General features: G+C 45.0%; 1 protein-coding gene across 1 annotated transcript in view; it reads left to right on the forward strand.

The window, feature by feature from the left end:
• Positions 1-17,054, forward strand: part of PUDP (pseudouridine 5'-phosphatase) — a 371,824-nt gene extending 354,770 nt beyond the window's left edge. Inside the window, exons 6-7 of the transcript XR_002642759.3 lie at positions 748-889; positions 2,891-17,054. The gene's annotated coding sequence lies outside the window, so the exon portion shown is untranslated. The remainder of the gene's footprint in view (positions 1-747; positions 890-2,890) is intronic.
• The last annotated feature ends 2,592 nt before the right edge of the window (positions 17,055-19,646 follow it).

Raw genomic sequence — 19,646 nt, forward strand, 5'->3', positions numbered from 1 at the left:
TAGCACCTCATACTTTGGGCATCCAAATGCCTGATGCACCCATGAAAATGATACTCCGCCTCATTGAACGTCAGGAAAATTTACATTAAAACCAGAATGAGAGACCTCTGCCCAACCACCAAAACGGCTACCATAGACAGACTGATATCAGGAAGTGTTGGCAAAGATATCGAGCAACTGGAACTCACTCACAATGCTGGTGGGCGGACGTATAAATTAGTGCAACCCTTCGGAAAATTGTTTGGCAGTATCTATGAAAACTGACCATAGAGATACCTGGTTCCATTCTTGACATACGTGTATACATACCTGCACCAAAAGTTTTGTCCAAGGATCTTCACAGCATCACTATTCACTAAAGCCAAGAAAAGGAAAGAACCTAAATGTTTATCAAGAGTAGGATGAATGAATAAACTGAGGTGTATTCATACAAAAGAATATTGCATAGAACTAAAAACTGAATGAACCGCCCCATGCAACAACATAGATACATCTTGTAATGTTACATGAAAGAAGCTAGACAGAGTAATAAATACTGTAGGATTCCATTTATATAGAGTTTAAAAACAGGCAAATTGAATCTATGGTATTAGAATTTAGGAAACAGTTATTTTTTGGCATGGGGAGTGGTAATTACTGGGAGGTCACTGGGAGATGCTTCTCAGATGCAGGTAATGCTTGACTTTTTGACCTGGATGGTGGTGACATGTCTGTGTTCACTGTGCCATCATTCATTTTCCCGTACAGGTATGATCTGTGCACTTTTCTTCGGTACGTCATACATCAACCAAAAGTTTATTGACTTTTGGATGCCACTTGATCCGAGACACCCACATCCTGGACTGAAGGATTGGATTTGAATGAAACTCATTTTCATCGCAAGACAAAGGTAAACCAAAATCTTTATGAGATTTATATTATCTTCAATTTTTTTCCATCTCTTTCTCTTTTTTTTTTTTTGCCCACTGAAGTTTTCTCTTCCCTTTTAGCTTTAGCCAGCATTAAAAGGGTACAATGTACGGTTTTCCATGTTGCCTGATTTTCAGCTCATTCCTGTCCCCATAAAAACGTGTGACACTTGGTGTGCGGAGCGATTTCCAACAAACGTGTGCATGAGACTGAGGCAGTGTGTACACACTGTGTTCTCCGTAGGCTGATTTCCACAATGGAGATGTTTCTTTGTAATTTGCTACTTTTTTTTTTTTTTTTTTTTTTTACTCTTAACAAATAGGGTCAGTGAAACTCATTAACTGTCTTCTTGGTATGAACGCTAAAGAAACAACAAACAAACAAAAAACCCAAGAAAGGCTAGTCTTTTATGTCTATTTGCAGAGTGACTAATGCAGTTACCTCCCTCTGGAGAGTCCTGATTTATCACTAAATGGACTCACTCAGGACTCTGTGAGGCCACCTTCCAGACGTTTACGCTTCTCACTTATCAGATTATGTCTCATTGAAATGGTTTTCATGAGACTCCCCCCTCCACGTGCCCCATTCTCTTTATTCCTTCCCCAACAGACCTTAGAATTAACCCCACATTTCACCGTGGATTCGAGACCACACAGGATGAAAGACTTTGAAAAACTGTCCGTATGAATAAGTTGATTATTTTTTTAATAGACTAAAAATCCAATCAGCTACCTTCAGTTTTCTATAATTTAAATTCTGTCCGTGCTTTTCTCTGATGGATTCAAGCTTCTAAAGCGACCTGTTATAATGCCATTTTTCAACAAGAAGATCAATAGTGAGCATTTATAGTTTCCACTCCGGTGGGGGGAAGGTATTAGAAGCAGTATTGTAAACGATAGTGAGAGATTACCTCTGAAAGAGCCATTTCATTAGAAGTAGCCAGCAAAGGTTTGGGCGATGAAGGTTTTTCTTAAACTACATTGCGATGGATGCTAGAGAAATTGGCAATTTGCTGGGCGCTGAATGATTGTATTTCGTACAAGTTCTGGACACTGGTTTCTCAGTTAAGCTTTTGTTAAATACAAGTGCTAAGAATCATCCGATAAGAAAGAAAATGGGTCAGCATTTTAAACCGGCAAAACTCAGTCATCTGTAGGAAATAACACCCCTCTTCTGACTTAAGTTACATATAAAAACACAGGTGACTGCATATCCTGGAGAAAGTCACATATCCTTTGGGGGCTCAGTTTCCTTGTCTTTAAAATAAGGGTTACCGTACTTGCACCCATAAGACCGTGATGGAAATTAATTGATACACGTGAATGAAAACATCGTCCTCATCATTCGAGGGGCTTACCTTTCTCCAACAGTTAGGGAAAGACAGGGGTGTCCTCTAGGCCTACCGCTGTCTTGGCTTCTCCGCCACCACTGCCCCCTAAATACAGGGCTGGTCCTGCAGCCTCTCGCTCTTACGTGCATCACTGACTACCTTCCCCACTGCTGACCCTCACCTGAAGCTCCGGGTCCCTACGAGCCCTGGGAAGAGTGTTGTCCTTCCATGTGATCAACAGAAGCAGGTAGACTATGAAAGGACACTTCTAACCCTAATCCCCTACCCTCCACTGCCAAGCCTGAGCCGGTACGTGCCAAGAATTACAGTTGTGTGTAGCGCTGCCCAGCTGTGTAAGCAACTTACCTACCACCTGTCAGGTAACAATGAACCGAATTTATTGAGTTGTTGCTATAGGTACTGTGGCATTAGTTCTTATCAATAATGTGTAGGCTGTTACGTACGACAGGGAGGTGCAAGGAAACAGATAACAAGGGGAGAATGTTTTAAAGCCATAGACTTCCTATATTTTCCTTAAATTGCAAGGGAAAAACACCAGCCCGTAATGTTTCTCCCATCTTTAGATTCAGGTCTCTTGGAAGAGCATTTCCTCTTTCAATCTTGCACATGCAAATCCCCACCTCCTTTTAGGGAGAAGTCAAAGCAGTAGATCTGGTCCTACGATCATCCGTCTGTGTTCCCCTCTGTCCTCCCCTGGAATCCAGAGGCCATGGAAGAAGAGAGGATTTGGAAGGGAGAGTCCAAGCTGGGCTTACACTCAGTTACAGCCCCTTGTGAGCGCCCGTAGCTGTGCACCACTGGGAGGTACAGCTTGGCCTCATCATCGATCTGGACCATCCTACGGGAGACCATGGACCCTCAGAGATGCTTCACTGTAAATGCATATGGGGAGAGAGAGAGAGAGAGAGAACACCATTTTCTCAACACGCCCCTGCAGCCAGTAACTCGGAGGCGATGGGTCTTCGCCATCCGCCAGGGCAGGTTTGCTTCGAGAGAATCATCACACCTTTCCCCTTTCACTCCAAACAGGTGGGCTGCCCACAACAGTGGTGGTGTGTCACCTCATGTAACTGCCTGAGTCATCTACCCAACATAACAAGGCAGCGTCCTCATTGCCAGCAGCAAACACTTCTCTATACACCACGTGACAGTCTGGGAAAACAGGAAAGGGAGCAGACAAGAGCTGTGCTAACAGCACCTCCAGGCTGAGCGTGATCTGCGATTCTATCAAGGGATTTGTGAGAGGCGTAGGTGGCTATTGCTTGGGACTGGCATTGCAGGGATAAAGCAAGGAAGTTGCCCAAACAGAGCATTTCAGAAGTAAAAAAAGAAGAAGAAGAAGGAAAAAAAAATCAGGTGTGGCACTCTGGGAGTTGCAGTAGAGGGGAGGAACCTTGCTCTAGAAAATGAGGCTCCCAGGCCACAAAAATGACAAAGACAATGCAGAAAATGTGTAGATGCCACTGCTTAAGAACCACCCCAGGGTGCTCTCTTTCCATGATAAACACGGAGGTCTCTGATAGACTACGACCCATCCGCCAGCCTCCAGTGGTCATCTCACTATTTCCAGGTCTAGATCGAAAATCATTTCCAGTCCCTCGCTGCCATTCTCCGTGACCCATATTTTTTGGAATGTCTTTCCAAGGGGCCGTCCGCTCGCTCTTTGTACACACTCGTTTTGTCGCTGGGTGGATTTGCAGTAGTGTTCCCGTGAAGATAAGCTGTTGACATTAGACAGATGTCTTAATAAGATTCTGTTCACTGTGTTAGAACCTAGAAGCTCTGATTCCGCGGAGAGGATAAAGCCAGGAGAAGGGCTTGTGCAAGTTCCCAGCTGGGATTTTTGCAGAAGGCAAGCTTGCAGACACTCAGAAGCCAAGCCCCCGGCCCGGGCAGAATAGGAAGGTTCAGTCTGTGGTCAGCGGTGCTGCCCCCGGCCCTTCCTTGAGTCCCCCAGGGCTCTCTGTCATGCTCTGCGATTCCCTGCCCCACTGCCTTAAATGTGCCTGTGTCCTTCTCCTACCTTTTGCTGCCCACTCCACCCCAAAGCAAAGCCAAACAGAACTTCAGGGCTGTCTTCCTGGTAGCTGTGCCTGGTGGACAAAATCACTTTCAGGCCTAAGGTTTCGTGCACACGTTAGTTCAACGCACTGAACTGCCTGAAAGTGGGTTAAAAGGGTCACATGTGTGCGGGGCTGGCGCAAGGCCTACGAACGCCCGTTTCTCCTGAAAGCCATTCCCATTTCTGTGGTCTCGGTAAGATTCCCTTTCTATATGTCCCCCTACAATCCCCTAGTTTTCCTTTGGTGAGGCTTCTTATTTTGTATACAACCCGTTTGCGTTTTCATTCCCTGATGGTTGGAACCACATCTGTCCTGTTGGCTATGATTTCTGTAGTGTCTAACACACGGGGAGATTACTACATAGACGTTTTTGGTTTCAAGAGAGAAATCAACCCTAGGATAGCTATTGTGTTTTAATGATATCAGTGGCTCATCTTAGGGGGTGACATCCTCAACTTAGAACCCAGCAGGCGTCAAGACGCCCTGCCCTGCAGAAGATGCCATGGAGTGTGGGCGCATCCTGGGCCGTATAGGATGCTTGCCTTCTCTCCCACTGCCAGTTGACTTGGGTGGCTTCCGTACCCTCCATGGCCTTCTCTCGCACTTCACCTCTTGGTTCAAAACACCTGCTTTCAGGGCTTCCCTGGTGGCGCAGTGGTTGAGAGTCCGCCTGCCGATGCAGGGGACACGGGTTCGTGCCCCGGTCCGGGAAGATCCCACATGCCGCGGAGCGGCTGGGCCCGTGAGCCATGGCCGCTGAGCCTGCGCGTCCGGAGCCTGGGCTCCGCAACGGGAGAGGCCACAACAGTGAGAGGCCCGCGTACCGCAAAAAAAAAAACCACCTGCTTTCAGCCTACAAGCTCAAGACACCTGTCTTCTCTGGGTTGTCTTGGTGACTACTGGGAAGCCTCTGTTTCTTGGGGGTTTGGGGGTCAACGGAGATAACAAAAATGCCTTGACTGCTCACTAATAGAGAGCTAGAGGGACTCTTCCGTCTGTAACGGGCAGCGGCATTTTCATTCATTACTCTGCTTTGACAGAAGAGGCAAGGGGCCAGTTGGGGGCCAGATGTTCCAGTCGGCCGTCTGAGGCCGTGTCGCTTTCACGCCAAAGCCCACATCTGCTCACGTTTCGGCCTGAAGCTCACTGACTCACGTTTATGCCTGTGACCTTCTAGAACAGATGGCTGATCTTCTAGGGCCAAAGGCACTAAAGGAAGTTGTTCATTTACTTTACAGATTAAAAAAAAATGTCCTCCACTGTATGAGCGAAGCCCCTTGACTATGTGTCTTTCCTTCCTGTTTCTGGTGGGAACAGATCATCAGAGAGAAAGGTCTTGACCATACTGTGCAGATCCTACCATGAGGGGCCTGGGAGAAAAGGGGAGCGGCTTTCCCCTGTACCTCTGTTTGCTGGAAACGGAAAGAAGAGCAAGAGAGGAATTTAGGAAAGTTTTGCCCAAGGGCTCAGAACTCAAACTTATGTCTATGCAAATGGACCATATGGTACAGTCTTTACAGAGGCCAAATTCCCAGGGCATCCTGGGGTTTCCCTAAGTCAAGATGAAAATTCAGCAAATGCTATCAACACTGCTCCACTGACTTCCGCAGCTGGGCAGCCCTCGAGTGAATCAAGCAATTAGCTTCCAATAAATGTACTAAGCTCCTTCTCTCCTCTCTGTTGCCTCCTGGGTTTTCCTGGGAGTTTACGTCCCTGGGACGACTGGGAGTATATTTGTGCAAAAAGTATGTTATACACAGTCCATGTCAGAAGAGGTCAGAGTAAATGACCCTCTGAGTCAACAACACAGTGGCTCTGAGTCATTTGTGGCTACCCAAAATCTGTGCGTCTCTCCCTATTTCAGCGCTCACGGGCCTCTCCAGGATCTGGGTGGCACAGTAATGACAGAGAAATAAAGTGGATAGAAAGACGATTTGGCTGGCAAAATCTGAGATGACTTTGTTGGACCCAGGGGGTCCAGCATGCAGTGGGAAACAGGCCATGTCCTTTTTGAAGTGCAACCAAGAGAGAGAACGTTTCGGAGATATCCCGTAAACCAAATAAGTCCACAAGTTACAAGTAACCCCTGAAGGGTCTACCCCTTTTATCTCGCTTCACCTTCCCCTTTCCATGCAAAGCCACACAACTGGGGTAAGAGGAATGTCTGATCTGCTCCTGGCAGGGGCAGTCTTCTTTGATAGCTCAGTGGTGGCCACCTTTCTAATGGCTGAGCTTTGAGATTCGAAAAGCAAGTTCAAAGCACCGTAGGCCCATCCTCAGACCTTGCTGTGCTCGTGGAGGTTCAGGAAATAATAGGGGCATCGCAGAGCAACTATTTAGGGCAACGGAATGAGGACAGTCAAACAAATACAAAAGCATTTCTTCTTCTTCTCCCTTGAGTATCTCTGGGAAGAGGGAAGTTACATTTGCAAATGTTCTGTGTTATTAGAACCTTTTGTAATGAATCCTCATAGGGATCCTCTAAATGATGAAAATGCTATTTCTCAACCAAAGTGTGGCACACATGTCCTGCATCCAGTGTGTAATATCCATCTTTCTCCTGTCAAGACAGGTCAGAGACACGCGTTAGAAGTGCAGGTATATCTGAGAAGCGTGAGCCAGGGAAGTCTGTGTGATAGGAACACCCACCCCCCCCAGGATCAACTCTGCATCCTTCACATTTGGTAAATTGCCCTTCTGCCCACCTTTCTGAACCTCAATTTTCTTACCTCTAAATTGGGGATAACAGTGCCTGTTTTGCCTCACACACAGAGTTTTTCTGGATTAATGGAGACAAATACGGCAAAGTGCTCTATGTACCATGGAGTAGTGTAGACAAATAGGTGAAAGTCCTTCGTGGACCACAGAGCTCTGTACACCGGTCAGCTGTTATTGTTAGAAGACCCCCGAGATTTCGCGTCCAGGTAGTCTAACAAATAAAACAGTTCTTCATGCTCATGGCACCCTAAATCATCCGTTGATATTAATCACAACGGACGTTGAACTGCTTTGCTTTCGATGATGAGGTCCATCAAGGTGGGTAGAAACCAGCTTTTTCCAAATCCCTTACGATTCTGTGGTTGCTTACAGTGGTTTCTAGGCATGTGCAAGATGAGAGGAAACGCATTCAACCTCTCAACCAAACTGGGACATTTTGGGGAGCGAAAGGCAACACTCGTCCGTAAATCTGCCGGAGAAACAGGGGTAAGTCAAGACCTCCCCAGGCGAATCAGGGCGTGTGGTCACCTTATCTATAAGGATAGAACTTGAAAACGGACGGTGTGACAACAGCGCCTTCTAGATTCACGTCAAGGACTCTGTGTCCTGACTCTGCTCTCAGTTCTGTTCCTGTGCTCGTTTTCTTGTCTCGACAGTGATCCTATGAATCCTTGCATGTGGGTGACGCCCACCTTCCTCTACTGAGTCTAGATCAACACTTGATAATCTCACCCATTCCTGACCAGTCATACCATGTATAATGTTTCACTTATTATTTTAATATATCCTGTCACTAGGTGGCCACTGTAATCAAGGGTCTGACTCCATTAAAACATAGAACAAGGTAAATACTTATATGAAGATTTTGGGGGTGGGGGAGAGAATGACTCCCATGATTTCAGTTTCCACCTGGCTTCATCAGAGAAGGGAACATATGAGCTGGGTCTTGAAGGGTGAGTAGGAGTTTTCCAGGAAAAGATATGAGACTCCATTTTTGATGTTTGACTGCTGACAGCTTTCAAACTCGACCCTTCCCTCATTCTCTTTTGTCCTACAGCTGGACAAGCCAATAAAAAAAGATTAGGAGCTACTTGCCTAGAAGATGGTGGGGGAATTCAAGACAGGAAAATCCTAACTCTTGTGCACACAGAAACCCTCACCATGGTTGGATCCCCTAACACAATGAAACCCAGAACTTCCCTCCCACCTTGCTGTCATTTCCCCCTGGCTCAGACCTCAGCCCTTCTCCTTGGGAAATGCTCTTGCTGTTTTCTACGTGTGTAACAAACTATTTCATACCCATGGGTGCCTGTGTGTCCTCCATCTATCAATCCCTGGGCTGGTAGCTGACTGGCATCTATCAGGGGATGCTGGTCTCCCAAATAAAACACTGTCCTAGCTAGCTGACTAAGTAACCACCATTACATAAAGAAATCTAGCACTCAGTTGTATATAGATCTGCGCACACACATAACAACTCAAGCACTGTTGTGGAGGATGATTCTGGAGGACTTAGCTGCAGCTTCTCAGCAAGTAAACTCTGGTCTCCCTACACCTTTAGTCAAACATAACCACTTGCAAACATAACTTTCAAGTCTGCTTCAGATCCATGGAGATGTTGTCAAGTGATGTGAAAACAAACTCACAGAATCTGCTTTTCATTTATGTTGATATCTTGGGTCTCGCTTTCTCGAGGTTTCAAGCCAAGGAGTTTAAACTCCTTGTCTTAGCGCTCTCTTGCTGTGTAATCTGTTACGAGAAAATCGTCGGCTTCAAACAACACACTTTTATCATCACGTAGGTTCTGTACATCAGGGTGAGGACTCCAGGTGCGGCTCAGCTGGGTCTCACAAGGATGCATCCAGGGTGTCAGCCAGGACTGGGGTTTCCCCCGTAAGGCTTGACTGGAGAAGGGTTTGCTTCCAAACTCATGTGGCTCTTGGCAGGATTCAGTTCTTTGCAAATGACTAGGGAGACAGAGAGAGAGAGAGAGTCCTTGCTGGCTGTTACCTGGAGCTGTCCGTCCATGTCTTGTCTTGACCTCTCCTGTGGTCTGGTCGCTTATTTCATCACAAGCCAGCAAGAGAGAAGGAGTCTGCTAGAAAGACAGAAGTCACTCTCGTATGTAACCGAATCATGAAAGTGCATCCATTGTCTTTGCTGGATTCTGTTGGAGAGAAGCAAGTCACCAGGCAGCCCACACTCAAAGGAAGGGATTAAACAGGGGCATAAATCAGGAGCTGGGTTCATTTGGGAGTCTCCTCACCACACTCCCGAGGTCCAGGAAGGAATCTCTGAAGCTACATTCCTTGCGCTGGCAAGCCCATTCATCCATCCCCTCACGATAGGCAACATGCTACCACAGGTGGATGTGAATGGTGTAACCCAGCGTTTCTCAGCCTTTTTTCTTTTTTTTTTTAATTGAAGTACATTTGATTTACAATGTTGTTAATTCTGCTGTATAGCAAAGTGATTCAGTTATACATATACATATATATATTTATATATAGGCTCTTTTTCATCTTCTTTTCCGTGACGGTTTATCACAGGATATTGAATATAGCTCCCTGTGCTCTACAGCAGGACCTTGTTGTCTATCCATCCTGTATATACTAGTTTGCATCTGCTAACCCCACACTCCCAATCCCTCCCCCTGCCGTTGGAAACCACAAGTCTGTTCTCTATGTCTGTGAGTCTGTTTCTGTTTTGTGTATATGTTTATTTGTGTCATATTTCAGATTCCACATATAAGTGATGTCATATGGTGTTTGTTTTTCTCTGTCTGACCTGCTTCCTTTAGTATGACAATCTCTAGGTTTATCCATGTTGCTGCAAATGGCATTATTGCGTCCCTTTCTCTGGCTGAGTAGTATTCCATTGTATACACGTACCACATCTTCTTTATCCATTCATCTGTTGATGGCCATTTAGGTTGTTTCCATGTCTTGGCTGTTGTGGACAGTTCTCAGTGTGTTTTCATGATTGCACACTACAGCACTTTTTCACACATTTGTTCCCAATCCACCCCCCATGAAGTTTGAACAGATATGCTGCTTCTCTGTTCTGTATTTCTGACCTCTGCACGTAAAATGAGTATTATTCTTTTTGCGTCCCCGGAACCAGTATTCACCCACTTGGGACGCTATTGTGCATGAAGAATGCGTGTTCTAGAGTCAGGTAGCCTAGATTTCTGCCTCCACTGCACCACTTCTCAGCTCTGTGATCTTAGGCAAGTCACCAACCCCCTCTGAACCTTAACGAACTTTCTTAATTATGAATAAGAATCACATCAATACCTACCGCTTATGATTGATGTGGGGATGGAATGACACTTAGTAGACGGGAGAAACCTAATACACGCTGCCTTCTGTTATTGCGACATGCAGAACCATATGTGCAGCAGTGGGGATACCAAGATAAGACAGAAACAAGAGCCTCGAAGAGGCCCCACTGCTTGCCAGAGGAGACAGAAGGAGGACAAAGGGTATGGCATGTGCTATAAGAGAGTTATATTCAAGATGATTTGGGCATAGAAAAAAGGGGGTGCCTAAATTCTGGTAAAAGCGAGGAGAGCATGAGAAACAGGAGTTTCTCAGAGGAAAGAGAGTTGAAGAATGAGAATTGATTTGAGAGCTGATGAATGAAAAACTGAACTAAAGCAATGGCACTGTTAATGGTGGAGAGGAAGAAAAGGACGGGACAAGTCGTCATGTGGTAGAAAATGACGTTTAGCCAAGAGGTTTGCTGACCTAAGTGTGTATTCTTTCAGGGTTCTTTTTGTCCATTCATCCATTCATTCATCTACCCATTTATCCACCCACTATCAATCCATCTATCCATATATTGATCTATATATCCACCTAAGTTTTTTCCTTCCATCTATCCATTCATTTGTCCACCCATCCACCTGTCTATCCATCCTTCCATCCATTCATCCATCCATCCATCCATCCAAAAATCCACCTTTCCTTCCATTCATCCATCCATCCCATCCTTCTGTTCATCCATCCACAGATCTACCCATCTATCCATTTACCTACTCACCCATCTATCCACTTACCTGTTGACCCATCCATCTCTCCATCTACCCATCCATTCATTTACCTACTCACCCATCCACCCACTTACCTATTGACCCATCCATCTTTCCAGCTATCCATCCATCCATCCATTTACCCATTCACCTGTGTATCTTTCCATCCATCCATCCATCCATCCTTCCACAAATACACCTTTCCAATCATCCATCCATCCATTCATAAATATACCATCCATTCATCCACCCCATCCTGTTATCCTTCCATCCATCCATTCATCCATCCACCCATCCATTTATTTATCCATTCTCCCATCCTCTCCTATCCATCCACCCACTTATCCACCCATCCATACGTCCATTCATTGTCTCTCTTTTTCCACAAAGGTTTTAAGGTGGCTTAGAAAGACACATAGAATATATGTAGAAAATAAATAAATAAACCAACAGAATGATGAACAAACCAAACAGAAATCAGGTGAGAATGGAAAGGAGAGAACTCGTATAGGGACCTAAAGTAGAAGCAGGGATTCAATTTATACAAGTGTGCATCCCTATGAACCTTTATACCTGCCATATGAGGGTCCCACAGTTGGCATCTTAAGATGCTGTGTTGCTTGTGCTCCCAAGGTGGCCTCTATTTGTACAGAAATCTCTATTTCCTTGCAGTCTAAATGGGGGGATCTCCTAAGGTGTTTACTGTACTCTCCATCAAATAGTTGATGGCCTTTGAATAGACATTGACAAATACAGTCTATCTCTCCATTTATCCTTCGTCAGCCTCTAAAGTGAGTTGGGGATTGGAGATGAGATGAAACTGTTCACAGTCAAGTCAGGTTTCAAATACTTTCTCCTGAAACTCCATTCTGCTCCTTTGCTGTTAGCAGCATTTACTACAGGAAAAATGTATAGTTAACATTGAGCCAAAAATAAAAAACCCTCTGCAAAACACCTAAATATAGATTGTTTCATTACCTTCAAATCAGCCCGAAAAGGATGCAGAGGTTGGCACTCAGAAGGAATCAAGTGGCTGGGTGACTGCAGTGCAGTCTGCACTCAGGAGGAATTACAATTATGGCACCGAGCGCTAATCCTGGAAAATCAAAACACAGTTAGGCAGCCACTAAGTCCCATTATAAACTATAATAATCATTATTAAGCCTTTTTCTTTCCCCCAGAAAATGAAGAGCTGGAGACGCTATGTCGTCCCTTTACCGTTTTCCGTAGCAGGGTCATTATTCTTTATGGTGCTACTAAATTTACTCATCATTTTACAAATCCCAAGTTCACCGTCCTTCTGTGTAAAGTTAATCAAAGTTGTAAAAGTGCTTTATTCCACATCTTTATTTTTCCCCACGGGGATGGGGGTAAAAATGTTATGCATTGGAGAATCACGGAACACAGCCAAGGAACCTTGAGATGTTATTATCTCCTGTCTGTGCTCAAAAAGGAGCCACACAGAGGTTAACCCTCTCCTGGAAAACGGACAACTTATGTGTTTTCAGAGAAGAACTTGCTTTATTATTAGGACGCTCTTTTTTATGTCCAGCCCGACTTCTTCATACTGTACTAATTTTTGTATCTTTAACTAGAAATTAGAAAGAAGCTGGGTAATATCTTCTAGGGCTCTTAAAATACTCCAAGACTGTGGCAAAGAAGTATAGAAAGGTGCTCATTTTCCTGAGATCACCACCTTTTCTAGAACATGCCAGAATCAGCCCACACTGAATCTTTTCTTTAGGGTAGAGATTGTGTTTCCTCCTTCTTTTGTACCCACACAATACAGCCTATTTATGGACACGCAATGAATATTCATAAATCTTCCTTGAAAGAATGAGTAAATCAATGAATCAGTACTTCTTGAGTTCAATACAAACCATTTCAGACAATGAGACCAAAATATCCATCATTCATCTCTCTCAATTCATGTTCTCATACTGAAGGACAGTGTAAATGGCAAGTTCTCATTTAATGAATTACTTCCAGGTTGAGCTACGTGAAATTGAGATTTTTTTATAGGTCAGAAACGGTTGAATATGAGCAGCGTGCTAGTATTTGCATTCTTCTGCTATTTGGGACTTTTTTCTTTTCTTTAGCGACATCAGAAAAAGTAGCTTAAGATGAGTTGCAGATCTGTAAGTAGCATCTCACCTTGAGAAAACAGCTAAGTGAAGGTCGGATAAAAAGCTAAAATATTCAGTTTGGGAATGCACTCTTTTGATGAAGGGATAAAATTTTTGTCACTGGTGGAGGCTTCTCTTAATGTCTGTTCAGCAAGATGAGGCATTTAGACCAATAAAGCAATGAGTTCCATCTTCTCGTGACTTAGCTTCAGGAGCTAATGAGTCAGTTAAAAATGAGTGTCAGAGGAGAATCTGAATAGACAGTTTTTCCAAAGAAGACATACAGATGGCCAACAGGTACATGAAAAGGTGCTCAGTCACTAGTCGTCCAGGAAATGCAAATCAAAACCGTAGTAAGATATGACCTCATACCTGTTAGAATGGCTTTTATCCAAAAGACAGATAATAAATGCTGGAGAGGGTGTGGAGAAAGGGGAACCCTTGTGCAGTGTTGGGGGGAATGTAAATTGGTGCAGCCACTGTGGAAACAGGATGGAGTTTCCTCAAAAAATTAAAAATAGGACTACCAGATAATCCAGCAATTCCACTTCTCGGTATTTATCCAAAGGAAATAAAATCACTATCCTGAAAAGACACCTGCACCCCAGTGTTCACAGCAGTGCTGTTTACAATAGCCAAGACATGGAAACACCCTAAATTTTTTTCTCATATTAAAAGTGCACAATCTATTCATTTATTTTTTAATTTATTTAGTTTATTTATTTTCGGCTGCGTTGGGCCTTCGTTGCTGCACGTGGGCTTTCTCTAGCTGGGGCGAGTGGGAGCTACTCTTCGTTGCGGTGCGCGGGCTTCTCACTGCGGTGGCTTCTCTTTTTATGGAACACAGGCTCTAGGTGCGCGGGCTTCAGTAGTTGTGGCACGTGGGCTCAGTCCATCAACAGATGAATGGACAAAGAGATGTGGTACATATATAAAATGGAATATTATTCAGCCATGAGGAAGATGGAAATTCTGCCATTTGCAACACCATGGCTGGACCTTGAGAGCATTAAGCTGAATGAAATAAGTCAGACAGAGAAAGACAAATACTGTATGACCTCACTTACACGTGGAATGTTAAAAAAAAAAAAAAAACTCATAGAAACAAGAGAACAGATTGGTGGTTGCCAGTGGTGGTGGGGGCTCGTGGGTGAAACGGGTGAAGGGGTCAAAGGTCACAGAATTCCAGTGATAAGTCCTTGAGATGTAGCATGGTGACTATAGTTCACAATATTTCACAGTATATTTGAAAGTGGCTAAGAGAGTAGATCTTAAAAGCTCTCTTTCCAACTTGAAAAAAAAGATTGTAACGAGGGACTTCCCTGGCGGTCCGGTGGTTAAGACTTCGCCTTCCAACGCAGGGGTTGTGGGTTCGATCCCTGGTTGGGGAGCTAAGATCCCACATGCCTCGCGGCCACAAAACGAAAACATAAAACAGAAGCAGTATTGTAACAAATTCAATCCAGACTTTAAAAAAGGGTCCACATCAAACACATCTTTTAAAAAATTGTACGTATATGAGGTGATATATGTTAACTCATTGTGGGAGTCATTTCAGAATATATACCTATATCAAACTATTATGTCACGCACCTAAAACAGATACAATATTAAATGTCCATTCTATCTCAGTTTTCAGAAAAAGAATGAGTGTCAGTTTTGGTAGAGCCCAGAGGACATGGGTCTGTGATAAAAATGGAAGTGTGTCCCGCTTTCCCGTTCAGATGATGCTTTCACACCTGACATGACCTTGTCTTCTGGGGTCAGCAAACGCTGAGCAAAGCCAAGGCGACTCTGAATAATGCCCCCCAAAGATGCCCGTCCTCACCCCCAGTCAGCCAGTGGGCTACCTTACAAGGCAAAAGGGACTTTGCTGATGAGGTTAAGTGGAGGATCTTGAGAGGCAGAGGTTATCTGGGGTTGCCGATGTGCTCACAAGGATCCTTATAGGCACAAGGCAGCAGAGCCAGAGAAGAAGCTGTGACACGGGAAGCATGGGGTCGTTGGAAGACGCTACGCTGTTGCCTGTGAAGGGATCACGAACCAGAGGATGCAGGCGGCCTCTAGAAGCTGGAACAGGCAAGGGAGCAAATTCTGCCCGCGGCCTCCGGAGCACAGCCCGCCCCGCACCTTGATATCCGCCCAGCGAGATGCGTTTCCGACTTTGTTTTAAAATCGAACTATAGTTGATTTACAATGTTGTGTTCGTTATGCTGTACAGCAGAGTGATTCAGTTATACATTCCTTAGTTTAGATTCTTTTCCATGATGGTTTATCACAGGATATTGAACAGAGTTCCCTGTGCTCTACAGTAGGACCTTGTTTTTTATCCATCTTATATATCGAAGCTTACATCTGACTTCTGACCTCCAGAACTGTACAAAAGTACACTGGTGCTGTCTTAAGCCACTGCATGTGCGGGAATTTGTTACAGCATTGTTAGGACACACACAGACTCTTCCTCAGGGCCTCTGTCACTAGGCACATACATCTTTGGAGAGGATTTTTGACAGTGACACTATTTAGCCTCAGATTTAAAAATGGAACCTGAGAGGGCTTCCCTGGTGGCTCAGTGGTTAAGAATCCGCCTGCCAATGCAGGGGACACGGGTTTGAGACCTGGTCCGGGAAGATCCCACATGCCGCAGAGCAACTAAGCCCGTGCGCCACAACTACTGAGCCTGCGCTCTAGAGCCCGCGAGCCACAACTACTGAGCCTGCAAGCCACGACTACTGAGTCCCGCACGCCTAGAGCCCGTGCTCCGCAACAAGAGAAGCCACCGCGGTGAGAAGCCCGCGCACCACAAGAAAGAGTAGCCCCCGCTCACCGCAACTAGAGAAAGCCCACGTGCAGCAACGAAGACCCAACGCAGCCAAAAATAAATAAGTAAATAAATAAATATTTTTTTAAAAAAGGAGCCTGAGGAAGATGGTGGACTCCTGCCACTCTATTTGTCAACAGCAAACCCAGTAAATATGCATCTGTTTAATACTTGAACTTTAGCTCTCGTTTATAACAGGGATAGCCTGTCTCCTCCTCCTTCGGTTCCTCTAACTGACACATTTTTCTCCAAAGGATGTAGATCCCTAGACCACTAGTGGGGGCTTTTGTTCAGTGAGAGAAATGCATGGTTCCTTTCTATAGCTAGGACAAATTGGAGATACAGGAGTTGGAAGAGTTTGTGTAGGGGCAACAAACTCACAATAATTTGGGAAAAGGAATGTAAAAAGCTGAAAGCGTAATGTTTCCAAATAGCCTCACCAACCATCTGGGTCTCTGGACGTAGGACTTTCCATGCTAAGCCCCCCAAAAGTCCTCAGCAAACCAGGATGCATGGTCACCCTATTTCCAAATAAAGATAAATTAGTTCATGGAAGAGGGGGGGAAACATTGAAATTAACAACCGGCAGAGCAATTAAAATATTCTTTTGTTCCAGTGAAAATAGAGTTGCCATATGATCCTGCAATCCCACTCCTGGGTGTATATCCAAAAAAGAAAAGAAAACTCTAATTCAAAAAGATACGTGCACCCCATGCTCATAGCAGCACTATTTGCAATAATCAAGACATGGAAGCAACCTAAGTGTCCTTTGACAGATGAATGGATAAAGAAGATGTGGTACATATACACAATGGAATATTACTCAGCCATAAAAAGGAATGAAATAAGGCCATTTGCAGCAACATGGGTGAACCTAGAGATTATCATACTGAGTGAAGTAAGTCAGACAGAGAAAGACAAATACCATATGATATCACTTGTATGTGGAATCTAAAGTATGACACAAATGGACTTATCTACAAAACAGAAATAGACTCACAGACACAGAGAACAGACTTCTGGTTGCCAAAGGGGTGGGGGGGGAGGGATGGACTGGGAGTTTGGGATTAGCAGATGCAAACTAGTATGTATAGGATGGATAAACAACAAGGACCTACTGTAGAGCACAGGGAACTGTATTCGATATCCTGTGATAAACCATAATGGAAAAGAATATGAAAAAATGTATATGTATGTATAACTGAATCACGTTGCCATACGGCAGAAATTAACACAACATTGTAAATCAACTATACTTCAATAAAAATTTTTTTTAATTATTCATTTGTTCAGAAAGTGTGTTGGGGCTTCCCTGGTGGCGCAGTGGTTGAGAGTCCGCCTGCCGATGCAGGGGACACGGGTTCGTGCCCCGGTCCCGGAAGATCCCACATGCCGCGGAGCAGCTGGGCCCATGAGTCATGGCCACTGAGCCTGCGCGTCCGGAGCCTGTGCTCCGCAACGGAGAGGCCACAGCAGTGAGAGGCCCGCGTACCGCAAAAAAAAAAAAAAAGTGTGTTAGCTATCTGTGGCAGTTTAATCTTGTTTTAAGGTGTTTAGGATAAAAAATTGTGATACAGGCTACCCTCAAGAAATACATTATCTATTGAAATAATCTATGTATGTAATTAACATACATATAAATAACGTGTATGACTTTTTTTTTTTAACGCAAGATCATTGAGTAACAATTTTATTTGTCTTGGATAGCTCCGTGGGCTCTTGTGACACAATGAGGGTACAACAAAAATAGATCGAAAGTAGGAAATTGAACCAAATGTGCTCCCATACTTAAATAGGACATTTTGCTCTGACAACTTATTGGGTTCATTCAGGGGGAAGAAAATCCCCACAGCAGGGCATTGGGAAATGGCAAAGTGCTACATGTTGCTGAATGAGAGAGGGAGTCTTTGTGACCTTTAATGGCTAGGTCCAGTTTCTGCAGGGACAAAATTAGGATAAAAAGGAGCCTCCTCCAGTTGTCTCTCTGGTCATTTCTCCTCGTGTCATTTTCAGTGAGCCATGCAGTCTGAATGTCTGTCCTGTTTGGATGGAGAGGGGCCTCGGATGGGAGCTGAGACGCCAGCCCACACATTCCCTCATTCGCAGAGTCACGGAATGCGTTTTCCACGCGGGAAGCATCCTTTCTCCCTGCCATATCCTCCTTTCAAGATGGGCGTTTCTCTGAGCTCCTGCAAACAGAGAACGCTGCTGTTGACCCAAAGTTCTAAACTGCCGTTGACCTAATTAACTTGAGATGGTTCAGTTGTTGAATTTCTGTGAGTAATTACATTTCTCAACGTTGATAAGTGCTTAGGGTCTTTTTTTTTTTTTTTTTTTTTTGCGGTACACGGGCCTCTCACTGTTGCGGCCTCTCCCGTTGCAGAGCACAGGCTCCGGACACCCAGGCCCAGCGGCCATGACTCACAGGCCCAGCCGCTCCGCAGCATGTGGGATCTTCCCGGACCAGGGCACGAACCCCTGTCCCCTGCATCGGCAGGCGGACTCTCAACCTCTGCGCCACCAGGGAAGCACGTAGGGTCCATTTTAATGTACAATGGTCATGAGTTGAAAAGTCACCCAGAAAATATCAATTATGACAACTTCCATAAAGGACACCTGGGCAGCTACTGCAGGGCTAAACTGCCCGTTTCTCACCCCGCGCTGCTAATTTCTAAACTGTGGCCACCTGGAGATATGAGGCGTAATTAACCTTTGGGTAGCTCTACCTGCCAATCAGGGAAAGCTGTGAAACTGGATCCTTCTCCAAACCATGCCTCTCCACCTCACAAGGGCAGACAGACGCTGGCTGACGTCTAGAAGGTAGTCCAAGAGCCACTGCAGCGTGGTCTCTGATGGGTGAGGACAGGCTGAACCTGAACTCGGGGCTTCCAAAACGACTGATCTCTGGGGTCCTGTTCTGGCTCCCGGTGGACTGCCTGTGAGCCACTGCTTTCAGGAGCGTCGGAAAGAGATGGAAAGAGGAAAGGGAACGGACATTTGTCGGAAGCCGGATTCTAAAAGAAGAGAGTTGACCTTTGGCGTGAGAGTACAGTGGGAGACACTCAGCTGGCATCCTGATTTGGCCTTTTGTAAACTCTGTGCAGAGAGAAAGTTCTTCAGTAGCTCCAAGCCCGATTTCCTCATTGATAGGATGGAGCTAATGCTGCCTGCCTTACAGCATTGGAGATTGGAGGTGGGGAAGGCATAGGGTTACCCGCTACGATCACCTGGAGAAGGTTAGCTCCCTAGGTGGATGCTGACAAAAGGGGATGCTGACGAAACCGGGCAGTTGAAACCAGGGAGAACGGACAGCGGAACTCATGACCGGTGACGCCATGTTGCCTCGTAGCGTCGTGGCTCCCAAGGTGTGGTTCCAGACCAGCTGCCTCACCAGCTCCTGGGAGCCCCTTAGAAATGCAGACTCTCAGCCCAAGCCGCCCCTCGTCAGTCAGGTACTCGGGATGGGGCAGGTGGGGCGGAGGGAGTGGATTCAGCAAGGAGTGTTTTAATTCGTTTTTTAATTAAAAAATGTTTTAAGGATAGTTGCTGCACAATATTGAATAAGTTACAGGTGTACAATATATTGACTCACAATTTTTAAAGGTTATATTCCATTTGTAGTTAT

The sequence above is a fragment of the Delphinapterus leucas genome, chromosome X (genome assembly GCF_059928025.1).
Source record: "Delphinapterus leucas isolate spDelLeu-1000000601 "Yukka" chromosome X, BTC_Dleu_Yukka2, whole genome shotgun sequence".
Lineage (NCBI taxonomy): Eukaryota > Metazoa > Chordata > Mammalia > Artiodactyla > Monodontidae > Delphinapterus > Delphinapterus leucas.